The following is a 12,074-nucleotide window of genomic DNA, read 5'->3' on the forward strand; positions in this document are numbered from 1 at the left end:
ACCTCCCCCTGCATCCTCCGGGGTACTACATCCTCCCACGTCCCCCTGCATCCCCCCCCCCCCCAACACTCCCTTCATCCCCCACATCCCTCTGGGTACCACATACCCCTTGAACCCCTCCTTCCACACCTTCCCCCCCCCATCCCCTTGCACCCCTGGGCACAGCATCCCCCTGCCCTCTCTGCATCCTTTGGGTACCACATCCCCCTTGCACCATCACCTCCACACCTTCCTCCCCCCCCCCCCCCTCATCCCCTTGCACCCCTGGGCACAGCATCCCCCTGCCCTCTCTGCATCCTTTGGGTACCACATCCCCCTGCATCACCTCCTCCACACCTCCTGCATCCCTCACATCCCCCAACCCTTCCCCCGCATCTCCCAGGTACCACATCTCTCTCTCTTCTCCCTCCCTCCCCTTCCCATGCTCCACACCTTCCCGCATCCCCCCCCACGTTATCCCACCCCTCCCCTCCCATTATCCCCCCACCCCGCCAGTACCACCCTCCCCCGCATCCCCACATCCCCCCCCACCCCAAACGCCCTCCTGCCTCCTCCCAGCCCCCCCCACCCACCCCAGCTACCACACCCCCAACATCCTTCCCCTCCCCGCATCCCCACCCCCCCCCCCCTCCCTTCCCAAAACATCCTGGGCCCCACCCCAACCATTCCCACCCCCCCCACCCCCCCCTTCCTCAGCCCAATCAGGGCGGGTTGGACGAATTCAAACCCAGCCCCGCAAGCACCGGCGGCGGCTCCGCTGCCTTGCCCGTAGCCGGCGGAGGATGCGCCGCTAAGGAGCCGCTAACGGGGGCCGCTTCGGATGGGCTCGGAGAGCTGCGGGGTGGCTACGGCCCCATCCTGCCCACCCGGAGAGCAGGTGAGAAAGGGACTAGGGAGGGGATGGAGGTGTTGGGGAGGGGTGGGGGGGACCGGGAAAGGGAGGAAACCGGGAAAGTTTGATCGCAGCATCCTCGGGGCGGCGGCTGAGAGCCTCCGGAGCTGCACCGGGAGCTGCAGGGGCGGGGAGGGTGGTTTGGAAGCGGGGGGGGGGTGTGGGGGGTGTGGATAAGGAGGGGGCTGTGTTTTGGGTGGGGGGCGTTGAGCTTCTCGCTGTGCCCCCATCCCGGTGTGCTCCCCCCCGCCCAGGCCCGTTTGAGGAGGGGGTACCCGGGGAGGTGAGGTCTGCTTAAAGGGGAGGGTGGGGGTGGAAGAAATGTGCTGCTGGGAGGGTTCGTGGGAGCGACACGAGTGGGGAAAGCTTCCCCCTTAGAAGGGGAGAGGGAAATGGGGAGGGGGCAGAAATGTGGCTGCTGCCCCTTGGCACGGCAGGGCTGGGAGGGGATCCGGCAGGGAAGGGATCAGGCAGGGAGAGGATCAGGAAGGGAGGGGATCCGGCAGGGAGAGGATCTGGTAGGGAAGGGATCAGGCAGGGAGGGGATCCGGTAGGGAGAGGATCCGGCACGGAAGGGATCAGGCAGGGTAAGGATAAGGCAGGGAGGGGATCCGGCAGGGAGGGGATCCGGGAGGGAGATCAGGCAGAGAAGGGATCAGGCAGGGAGGGGATCCTTTAGGGAGATCAGGCAGCGTAGGGATCAGGCAGGAAGGGGATCAGGCAGGGAAGGGATCAGGCAGGGAAGGGATCAGGCAGGGAAGGGATCAGGCAGCGAGGGGATCAGGCAGGGTAGGGATCAGGCAGGGAGGGAATCAGGCAGGGAGGGGATCAGGCAGGGAAGGGATCAGTGAGGGAGGGGATCAGGCAGGGAAGGGATCAGACAGGAAGGAGATCTGTCAGGGAGGGGTTCTGAGGGAGAACCGGTGGCAAAGCAGAGCAGTTCTGCAGCTGCTGGAAGCGATGGCTGGGAAAAGACCCTTGGGCTACAGGCTGGGGTGGGGGCTTGGTAGGTGCCCACCCTTCACCCCACCCCCCCCCCCCCCCCCCCCCCCCCCCCAAACTGCTTCCCTCCCTTTGGGTCTGGAGAACTGGCCTGGATGGGAGAAACTTTTGGCTGAAATGGAGGCGATTCCTCCCTCCTGGAGCTGCAGGTCTGCTGGGGGTGGGGGACACTGCCCAGAGCCCTGGCACAAAGGAATGAGCCACAGCAGCCTCCCCCAGGAGCTGAGCTGACTGAAACCATCCCCGACCCCCCCGACACCCCCCCCCCCACACACACACACCATCACCCTGGGGAGCTGTGGGAGCTGTGGGAGTGGTCCCTGCCGTGCTGGGAGCCTTGGTGAGCCCTGGGAGGGGGTTGAGCACTGGGAGGAGTGGGCTGGAGCACTGGGCTGGAGCACTGGGCTGGTTGGAGGCAGTTTTGGTGCAGAGCCTCCTGTTAACCATGAACTGTTGGCCACGGTGGGGGGGAGAGGATGATGATGCTAATGATGATGATGATGATGGGTTTAGGAGCTTCACTCCCAGCCCTTAGCATTTGCCACCCACCCACCCCAAAGCAGAGCCAGAGCAGCAAGCAGGGCAGAGCCTGGGGAAGCAGCACCCCAGTTCCACCACTGGGTTGGCTCAGTCCCCTCTGTGTGTCCCCCTCCACGAGTGCTCTGTCACACGGAGCTGGGCTGAGATGCTCCAGCAAAGCTCTGGAGGCCTCCACCCGTTCAGTTCCACCCAGCCTGGGGCATGGGCTTGGAGCTGAGCAGAGCCACTGCAGGCTGTAGGAACCTGTTGGTCCCCAGTAAGGGCCAGTTTGGGGCTCCAGCAAACAGGCACAGCTCATCTGGCACGAACCTGGGTGGTTCTCCAGCCCCTGGGAGCATGAGCCACAGCAAACCTGCTGATGATGAAGCAAAGCTGGGGGGTGGGGAGAGTGAGGCTGGAGGTGAGGAGGAAGTTGTTGAGCAGGAGAGTGGTGAGAGCCTGGCAGGGGTTGCCCAGGGAGGTGGTTGAGGCCCCATGGCTGGAGGTGTTTGAGGCCAGGCTGGCTGAGGCTGTGTGCAGCCTGCTCTAGGGTAGGGTGTCCCTGGGCATGGCAGGGGTTGGCACTGCCTGCTCCTTGTGCTCCCTCCCAGCCCTGCCTGGTTCTGTGGTGATGATGTAATTAGCATCACAGCAGTCCCTTCCTCGGCTCTTACCCCAAAGCAAAGCCTCTCAAGGAGCACTTCTCCATCCTTCTGTGTTGTGTCCCCCCCCCCAGCAAGTGCACTCAGATGCTTTGAGCCCAAACAATCTCCAGGCCCCACCTGGAAGGTGAAGGAATCCTTCTGCTGGGGTTACCTCACTGTGGGTGCTGGTAAGGAGGGTGCTTGGTCCTCCACTTGGAGGCTGGGAGGTGGCAAAGAGGCCAACAGGGACAGCCCAAGGGTGGCTCTGGTGGTGCCTGAGGCAGGTTGGTGCATGGGATGGCAGAGGGGGAAGGTCCTGGCTGGTGGAGTGGGTGCCAGCTGGTTGTGTCTTGCTGCACCTCCAGCAGCACAGCAGGCACAAAGTGGAAGCCAGGAGGTGCCACCTGAGCAGGAGGAGAAACTCCTTTGGTGTGAGGCTGCTGGAGGCCTGCAGCAGGCTGCCCAGGGAGGTTGTGGAGTCTCCTTCTCTGCAGAGGTTCCAACCCCTCCCCTGGGCATTGTGCTGCTGGGCAAGCTGCTGTGGGTGCCCTGCTGTGGGGCAAGGACTGGGTGAGCTCCAGAGGTCCCTCCCAGCCTCTCCCTGCGAGCCAGAAGGCTGTGGCAGCAGAGCTGTGCTGTCAGCTCCAAGGTTCCTCCACGGGCACTGAGGTGGGTGACAGGAGCTGGTGGCATCCTCTGGCCCGTGGCTCTGAGCTGTCTCATGGTGCCAGCAGTCAGCAAACCCTTGCTGGGCTCTCTGAGCTGCTGCTCCTCAGGGAGGAAAAGGGGGGGACAAGACAGCAGTGCTGGGGCTGGCAGGCGCCTGGGAGCTGCTCTGGTTTCACAGCAAAACATCCTCTCCAGAGTCAAATTGCTGATGGATCCGAACCTGATATTCCAAAGGGGAACTTAATGGCCATTAGGCAGCTCCATCCCAGCTCCCCTGGGCAGGGCTGCAAAGGTTGAAGGCATCAAGAGAAATGGAGAAGCTGCCAGATGGGTGGAGGGTGGTGAGGAGCTGATTCCTCCAGGATCAAGGGAAGGAGCTGGGGGAGGCTGCTGGGAGGTCTGTGAGAGGAGGAGTTGTGGAAGGAGAATGAGGAAGAATTCCCTCTTCTGGAACAGGCTGTCCAGGGAGGTGGTGGAGTCCCCAGCCCTGGAGGGGTTCAAGGAACATAGAAGCACAGAATCAAGCAGGTTGGCAGAGAGCTCCAAGCTCCAACAGCCCAACCCAGCCCCCAGCCCTGCCCAGCCACCAGACCATGGCACTCAGTGCCCCAGCCAGGCTTGGCTGCAACACCTCCAGCCACAGCCACTCCACCACCTCCCTGGGCAGCCCATTCCAATGCCAATCACTCTCTCTGCCAGGAACTTCCTCACATCCAGCCTAGACCTGCCCTGCCACAGCTTCAGCCTGGGGCCCCTTCTTCTGGCCCTGGCTGCCTGGCAGCAGAGCCCAATCCCACCTGGCTACAGCCTCCCTTCATGTGGCCATGGCAGCTGAGGACATTGGTGGCCAGGGTGGTGTTGGGTTGCTGCTTGGCCTGGATGATCTCAAAGAGCTTTTTCCACCCCCATCAGCTCTCTGATGCTCTAGGGAGGAGCTGCAACCTCTGCTGACCCAAAGAGGGACCCATAATGGGGCTCTGGAGTAACCAAACCTCCAGGGAGAAGCATCCCTGAGGTTCCCATCCTGGCTCTGCTCTCAGGCAGTGTTCTTGTGGCTCTCAGACCTGCAGAACCCTTCTAGGTCAAGCTTCTTGACCAAGGCCACTTCTTGTTCATCCTTCCCCCTGACACTTAAAAGCTGAACCTGAGCCTGAAGGTGGTGAAGAACCTCCTCAGGTCCTGGCTGCACTCTGCTGCTGGCTCTGACCAGGCTTGGGCACCCCAACCCCAAACAGCTTTGCTGGCCAAGGGCAGTCCTTGGTGGAAGAACCTTTCTGGTGAGGCAGCTCAGAGGTTTCTGCTTGTTAAGTGCTGCAGGGACTTGTTGGCCACCTGGGCATGGGGTGGATGGATGCAACCTGCCCACTCACACTCCAGCAGCAGCTGATGCTGGCTCCCAGTTACCCCTCTGCTGGATCTGCCTTCTCCAAGGGCTGTCCAGAGGATCTCTGGGCACACCTGGGACATCCTGAGTGAGGGATCTGTGAGGCCATTCTGCAGCTGCCTCCCAGCACAGCTGGAAGGTCTCTGCTGCATGTGGAGGCAGGATGCTGGTGTCAAACTGGGCTTCTGGAGTAACCAAACCTCCAGGGAGCAGCATCCCTGAAGTCCCCATCCTGGCTCTGCTCTCAGCAGTGAGTTCATCCTTCCTCCTGACACTTAAAAGCTGAGCCTGAGCCTGAAGGTGGTGAAGAACCTCCTCAGGCCCTGGCTGGAAGGATGCTGCTGTGTGTGGAGTCAGGATGCTGGTGTGAAGCTGGCACTTAGCTGAGGTGGTGACCTGGAGGCTGGGAAGCTGCCAAGCTCCAGCACAGATGTGGCCATGGATATTGATGACCTCTGGAGCCCCTCTTTGCTCTTCTCCTCCTGTCCTGGCAGGGCTCAATGCCTTTTGGGTCCCTCCAAAGCAGAACCTCCTTTGGGGGGAGGCTTTCTGCACTCTCTCTGGAAGCACTTTGCTGCTTGGATTACTCAGTGCTTAGGAGCAGGAGGCAGTTTGAGGTGAGATCATTGTGACCACAAGAGTGTGGTCCCTTGAGCCCGTGGACAGGAACAAACAGCTCCTGAGGGCTCCAGAGCAGGCAGGAGCTGATTTATGGAGCTCCTCTTGCAGCCCTGCTTGGGGCTGTGGAGCACCAAACGCCTCTGAGCAGCAGGCTGGGGAGCAGAAGCAATCCAAGCTCTGCTCTCCTCCCACGCTCCAGAGGTGTCACAGCTCCCTGGCAGGGGCCCTGGCAGAAGGGGGGTGCTGGGGGGGTGTTGGTCTGCAGTCTCACATGCCAGCAGGAGGTGCAGTGTTGGGGGGGTGCAGTGCTGGGGGGGTGCAGTGCTGGGGGGGTGCAGTGCTGGGAGGGTGTAGTGCTGGAGGGTGCAGTGCTGGGAGGGTGCAGTGCTGGGGGTGCAGTGCTGGGAGGGTGCAGTGCTGGGAGGGTGCAGTGTTGGGAGGGTGCAGTGCTGAGAGGGTGCAGTGCTGGGAGGGTGCAGTGCTGAGAGGGTGCAGTGCTGGGAGGGTGCAGTGAGCCTGCTGCAGCTTCGCCTGCTCCTATGGCAGCCTGCAGGGGGCTTTGGATCGGAGAAGCTCTTTCAGCCCCTCCAGCCCAACCCTTCTCTAGCTCTGCCCAGGCTGGGGCTGAGCCATGGCCCTCAGCATCACAGCTCTGCCCCTCCTGACACCCCTGCAGGGATGGGGATTCAGCCACCTCCCTGGGCAGCCTGTGCCAGGCTGGCCTGCCCCGGGGGGAGGCATTGCCCACGCACTGCCAGGCTGGCATTTGCCAGGGCTGCCTGCACACCTCAGTGCCACTTTTGCAAGGGAGAAGGAGGTGAGCAACAGGACCTGCATCTCCCCATCTGGCCTCCAGGCTGGAGGTGCTGGAGATGCCAACTCTCCTGCGGTGCTCAGCTTGGGCGTGGGCAGGGCTGAGCTCATCTCCAGGCTCTTCAGGCAGCTCCGGAGCAGCCTCCAGTCAGAGCACTGCTTGGGGAGGAGCAAACTGGGTTTAGGCTGGAGTCTGGAGTTCCCAGGAGGGACTGCAGAGGCTGGTGGCTGGTGGCCAGCAGCCCCTTCCAGGGCCAAGTTCCTGGAAGAGAGGCTCGCCCCGGGACAGGAATAGGATGCTGAGGCAGCGTTACCATGGCACCGTGGGCATCACACCCCTGGGCATCTCCTGTATCTTGGCTCACACCTGGCAGCAGTGGCCCTTGGCCAGCTGGGCCACCTGCTCCAGACAGGGTCTTGTGAACCGTGGCCACCACCTGGGGACAGAGGAGGGCTGGCAGCATCCCACGGAGGGCATCCTTGGGCTGTGGTGCAAGGGCAGAGCCTCTCAGCTCGGGAGGGCTCAGGCAGTGCAGGGAGGAGCTGGGAGGACCCTCGCTGGTGCAGCCAGGCTGCATTGCAGGTTTGGGAGGTTAATTGTGTGCTAATGAGGGGATTAAGGCCCGGGAGGGTGATGCTGGCCAGCTCCTGCTCTGCCTCTTTCAAGGGCTCCTGTTTTGTAATCGTCTCCCTCTCTCTCTCTCTCTCCTCTCTTTTCCCTTCCTCCTCTCTGGAGTAGCCTTTTGGGTTTCCCTCCCCCACTGGGATCCAGATTGGTCTGGATGAGCTTTAAAGGCCTCTCCTTGCCCTCTTCATTGCAGGTCAGGAGTGCATGGCATGCAACCAAGGCTTGGCAGATGTTCTGCCTCCTCCAACACCCCCCACTGGAGGAAGCTGGTGGCTGAGAGCTGCTGCCTCGGGTAGAGCCAGCAGGCACCAGCAGACTCCTGTCTGGATGGAGTTGGTGCCAAGGGTGGTGGAGCTGTGGTGGGGGGACACAGAGAGTAGAGCTGAGCTGGGCACAGGGCAGAGAAACTCATCCTCAGCAGCCAAGGGCAGTCCTGCCCTCCCTTGGCGGTGCCAGGGCTTGGGGCAGAGCCCACCTCTGGGTTGTGACTCTCTGTTCCAGTCAGAGCAGTGTCTCCAGAGGGCTGGGACCAGTCACCCTCCCTGCTGTGCCAGGCTGCTTCCAGGAATGCTCATGGGGCTGGGATTCTGGGCTGCAAAGCAAGGAGCAATGACAAGCACTTGGCACTGAGATGGCACAAAGTGTCCTGGCACAAGGGGCAGGTCCAGCACTGCTCTCTGAGCTTAGATGGTTGGCATTGGGCCAGAGCCTGGCTTGATGGGCACCCAACTGGCTGCAGCCCAAAGCAGGTGGGTGAATGGGACAGGCTTGGGCAAGCAAGCTGGGGAAGGAGCTGGAGAGCAGGGCTGGGGAGGAGCAGCTGAGGGAGCTGGGGGTGTGCAGCCTGGAAGAGAGGAGGCTGAGGGAGACCTCATTGCTCTCTGCAGCTCCTTGAGAGGAGGCTGGAGCCAGCTGGGGTTGGGTTCTGCTCAAAAGGAACAGGAGATAGGATGTGAGGGAATGGCCTCAAATTGTGCCAGGGGAGGGTTTGCTGCCAGAGTGGTCAGGGGTTGGCACAGGCTGCCCAGGGAGGTGGTGGAGTCCCCATCCCTGGAGGTGTGTGGCCATGGCACTTGGGGCCATGGTTTGGTGCCCATGGTGGGGTTGGGCTGCCAGGGGCCATGGTTTGGTGCCCATGGTGGGGTTGGGTTGCCTGGGGCCATGGTTTGGTGGCCATGGTGGGGTTGGGTTGCCTGGGGCCATGGTTTGGTGGCCATGGTGGGGTTGGGTTGCCTGGGGCCATGGTTTGGTGCCCATGGTGGGGTTGGGTTGCTGCTTGGACTGGATGACCTCAGAGGTTTACAGCAGCAAGGTCCTGGCCCCCCAGGAGCACTCAAAAGCCTTCAGCCAAGCCAGGAGGGCTCAGCCTGGCTGCCCTCTTCCACCACTGCAGCACAGCTGCATCCTTGGCCATGGAGCCACAGCCTGGAGGAGCCCTGGGGAGCTTTGGCTGCAGCCTGGGGTCAGGAGGTGTTGGTGGCTCAGTGGGACCTGCTCAAGCCCTCTCTGAGATCCAGCACAATGCAGTCCCTGCAGCAGGTCCATGCTTGCCCTGCAGCTGCTTTCCCGTGCCAGATGCCATCTGTGTCCACCCCCAGGGCAGGCTCTGGGTCTGGTTAGGCTCAAGAAGTTCAACCCCCTCGGGGCAACCACTTTGCCCCATACAGTCCCTGTGCTGTGTGGCTGCTCTGCTGCTTGGGGTTGGGGGGGAAGCATCATCTGGGCTGGAGGAGAGCTTCAAGTGGCAGGAGTGAGATTGGCTTAGCAGCCTGCCCTGAGGGAAGCAGAGATGGGCCAGGGGTGGCCTCCTGCAGCTCTGCCTCTCGCTGCTGCTGGGAGATAACATCCCCCGGAGCCGGCAGCAGTCTGCTCCAGCCATGGGAGCAGCATCGATTTCCAGGAGCTGGAGGAACCTGCCCCTGCAATCGACCTGCATTTTTATCAGCTCATCTCAGCTGATGGAGATGCTTTGACACTGCTGCTGCTGCTGCTGCTGCTGCTGGGGAGGAGGAGGAGGAGGAGCTCAGCTGGGGGATTGCTGCTCTCGGTTGCCTCAGCTCTTCAGGTCTTCTGTTTGGTCCTGCACTGTCATGCCCCTGCCTGTGACAGCCAACCCCAGAGGCGTTTGGCAGGGATGTTCTCCAGGCTCAGGCTGGCCCAAGGGGCTGCAGCAGGGCTGGGCAGCTCCACACACAAACCTCTCACAGGCTGGCAGCAGCTGTGGTGCTTGGAGGTTACAATCACAGAATCAAGCAGGTTGGAAGAGACCTCCCAACCTTTTCCCTCCACCTGCCTCTCTGTAAGGGTCCCTACAGTGACCCTCCCAGACCTGTCCTTTCCTGGATAATGTCCTCACTACCTTCTGAGCTCAGCTGCAGTCACTCAGAGCTGGGTTGAAGCCATCACTGTCCCTGTTGGATTGTGCCCACCCTGATTGCAGAGGGGTTGGACTGGATGAGTCCCTTCCAACACAGCCCAAATGGTCTCAGAGGTCCCTTCCCACCTTGAGCCATTCATAGAATCACAGAATCAGGCAGGTTGGAAGAGAGCTCCAAGCTCCAACAGCCCAACCCAGCCCCCAGCCCTGCCCAGCCACCAGACCATGGCACTCAGTGCCCCAGCCAGGCTTGGCTGCAACACCTCCAGCCACAGCCACTCCACCACCTCCCTGGGCAGCCCATTCCAGTGCCAATCACTCTCTCTGCCAGCAACTTCCTAACAACATCCAGCCTCAACCTGCCCTGACACAGCTTCAGCCTGGGTCCCCTTCTTCTGTTGCTGCTTTCCTGGCAGCAGAGCCCAACCCCACCTGGCTACAGCCTCCCTGCAGGCAGCTGCCGGCAGCAATCAGCTCTGCCCTGAGCCTCCTCTGCTGCAGGCTGCACCCCCCCAGCTCCCTCAGCCTCTCCTCACAGGGCTCTGCTCCAGGCCCCTCCCCAGCCTTGCTGCCCTTCTCCAAACACCTTCCAGCACCTCAACAGCTCTCTGCAATTCAGGAGCCCAGAGCTGGACACAGCACTGCAGGGGTGGCCTGAGCAGTGCTGAGCACAGGGGCACAAGAACCTCCCTTGTCCTGCTGCCCACACTGCTCCTGAGCCAGCCCAGGATGCCATTGGCTCTGCTGCCCACCTGGGCACTGCTGCCTCCTCTGCAGCTCCTCTCTCCCACCACCCCCAGCTCCCTCTCTGCCTGCCTGCTCTCAGCCACTCTGTCCCCAGCCTGCAGTGCTGCTTGGGGTTGTTGTGGCCAAAGTGCAGAACCTGCCCTTGGCCTTGTTCAGTCTCATCCCCTTGGCCTCTGCCCACCCATGCAGCCTGGCCAGGTCCCTCTGCAGGGCTCTGCTCCCCTCCCACATCTCCACAGCTGCTCCTAGCTCGGTGCCATCTGCAACCTTACTGCTCCCTGAGCTGTCTCACATCCCTCTCCCAGCCCTGCAAATAAGCTCTCAGGCTGGACTCAATCCCTGGAGACAGCTGGGAGCAGAAAGTCTTGGCACAGCTTCTCCTGGTTCCCTGCCTGAGGTACATCCCCCTCTGTCTCTCCAACACACTTCCCACCCTGCTGGAGCATTCAGCAGGCCTTGAAAGGGTTAAGAAGGAGCAGGAGGGGTGGATTTGATTAGCAGAGCAAAGGCAGTGAAGTCTTTCCAACAAACCAAGCTGTTAGAAAGGGATCAATTGTTCTGTGCCTCTGCTGGGACAGGAGGAGCAGTGATCAGCTTAATTTGGAGCTAATGAGCTTTAGGTTAGATAGGAGGAGATGTGGCTGGAAGATGAGGAGCTGCTGGGAGAATTCCCTCTTTAGTTACAGCCCAGCAAAGCCAATTCACTGTCTGGAGCATCCTTGGACTGCTTCCAGTGCTGGGCAGGGTGGGATTGGGAGATCCAAGCTGGCCTTGAAGATTTCCAGGGAGGTTGTGGAGCACAGAAGGGAGAAGGAAATGTGTCAGTCTGGCAGACTGGGGGGAGCAGCTGAGGGAGCTGGGGGTGTGCAGCCTGCAGGAGAGGAGGCTCAGGGCAGAGCTCATTGCTCAGCTCCCTGCAAGGAGGCTGGAGCCAGGTGGGGTTGGGCTCTGCTCCCCAGGAACAAGGGACAGGGCAAGAGCAAACAGCCTCAAGCTGCCCCAGAGGAGGTTTAGGTTGGGCATGAGAAGAAACTTCTTCACTGGAAGGGTTCTCCAAGCCTGGCACAGGCTGCCCAGGGAGGTGGCTGCATCCTCAGCCCTGGAGGGGTTTCCAAGCTTCTGTGCTCCACTACCTCCCTGGGCAACCTGTGCCAGAGTCTCAGCACCTTCCTGATGTGCTCCACAACCTCCCTGGGCAACCTGTGCCAGAGTCTCAGCACCTTCCTGCTGTGCTCCACAACCTCCCTGGGCAACCTGTGCCAGAGTCTCAGCACCTTCCTGATGTGCTCCACAACCTCCCTGGGCAACCTGTGCCAGGCTCTCAGCACCTTCCTGCTGTGCTCCACAACCTCCCTGGGCAACCTGTGCCAGAGTCTCAGCACCTTCCTGATGTGCTCCACAACCTCCCTGGGCAACCTGTGCCAGAGTCTCAGCACCTTCCTGATGTGCTCCACAACCTCCCTGGGCAACCTGTGCCAGAGTCTCAGCACCTTCCTGATGTGCTCCACAACCTCCCAGGGCCAACCTGTGCCAGAGTCTCAGCACCTTCCTGATGTGATCCACAACCTCCCTGGGCAACCTGTGCCAGTGTCTCACCACCCTCACTGCAAACAACTTCTTCTTCCTCCTCCTCTCCAGTCCCAATCTGCCCTCTTCAAGCAGTCTGTTTGGCAGGAGGACACGAAGGGAAAGCTTTGATCTGTACAGGAACATGCACAGGAGCAGAGAGCATCCCAGAATGGGTTGGGTTGGAAGGGATCTTGAAGATCAACCCAGTG

At 61.3% G+C, this 12,074-nt stretch overlaps 1 protein-coding gene across 1 annotated transcript in view; it reads left to right on the plus strand.

Annotated features, from left to right (window-relative positions):
• The first annotated feature begins 681 nt into the window (after nucleotides 1-681).
• The window catches only part of CTXN1 (cortexin 1), a 34,818-nt gene continuing 23,425 nt past the window's right edge, over nucleotides 682-12,074 (plus strand). Inside the window, exon 1 of the mRNA XM_064175220.1 lies at nucleotides 682-877. The gene's annotated coding sequence lies outside the window, so the exon portion shown is untranslated. The remainder of the gene's footprint in view (nucleotides 878-12,074) is intronic.

The sequence above is a fragment of the Pogoniulus pusillus genome, chromosome 41 (genome assembly GCF_015220805.1).
Source record: "Pogoniulus pusillus isolate bPogPus1 chromosome 41, bPogPus1.pri, whole genome shotgun sequence".
NCBI lineage: Eukaryota > Metazoa > Chordata > Aves > Piciformes > Lybiidae > Pogoniulus > Pogoniulus pusillus.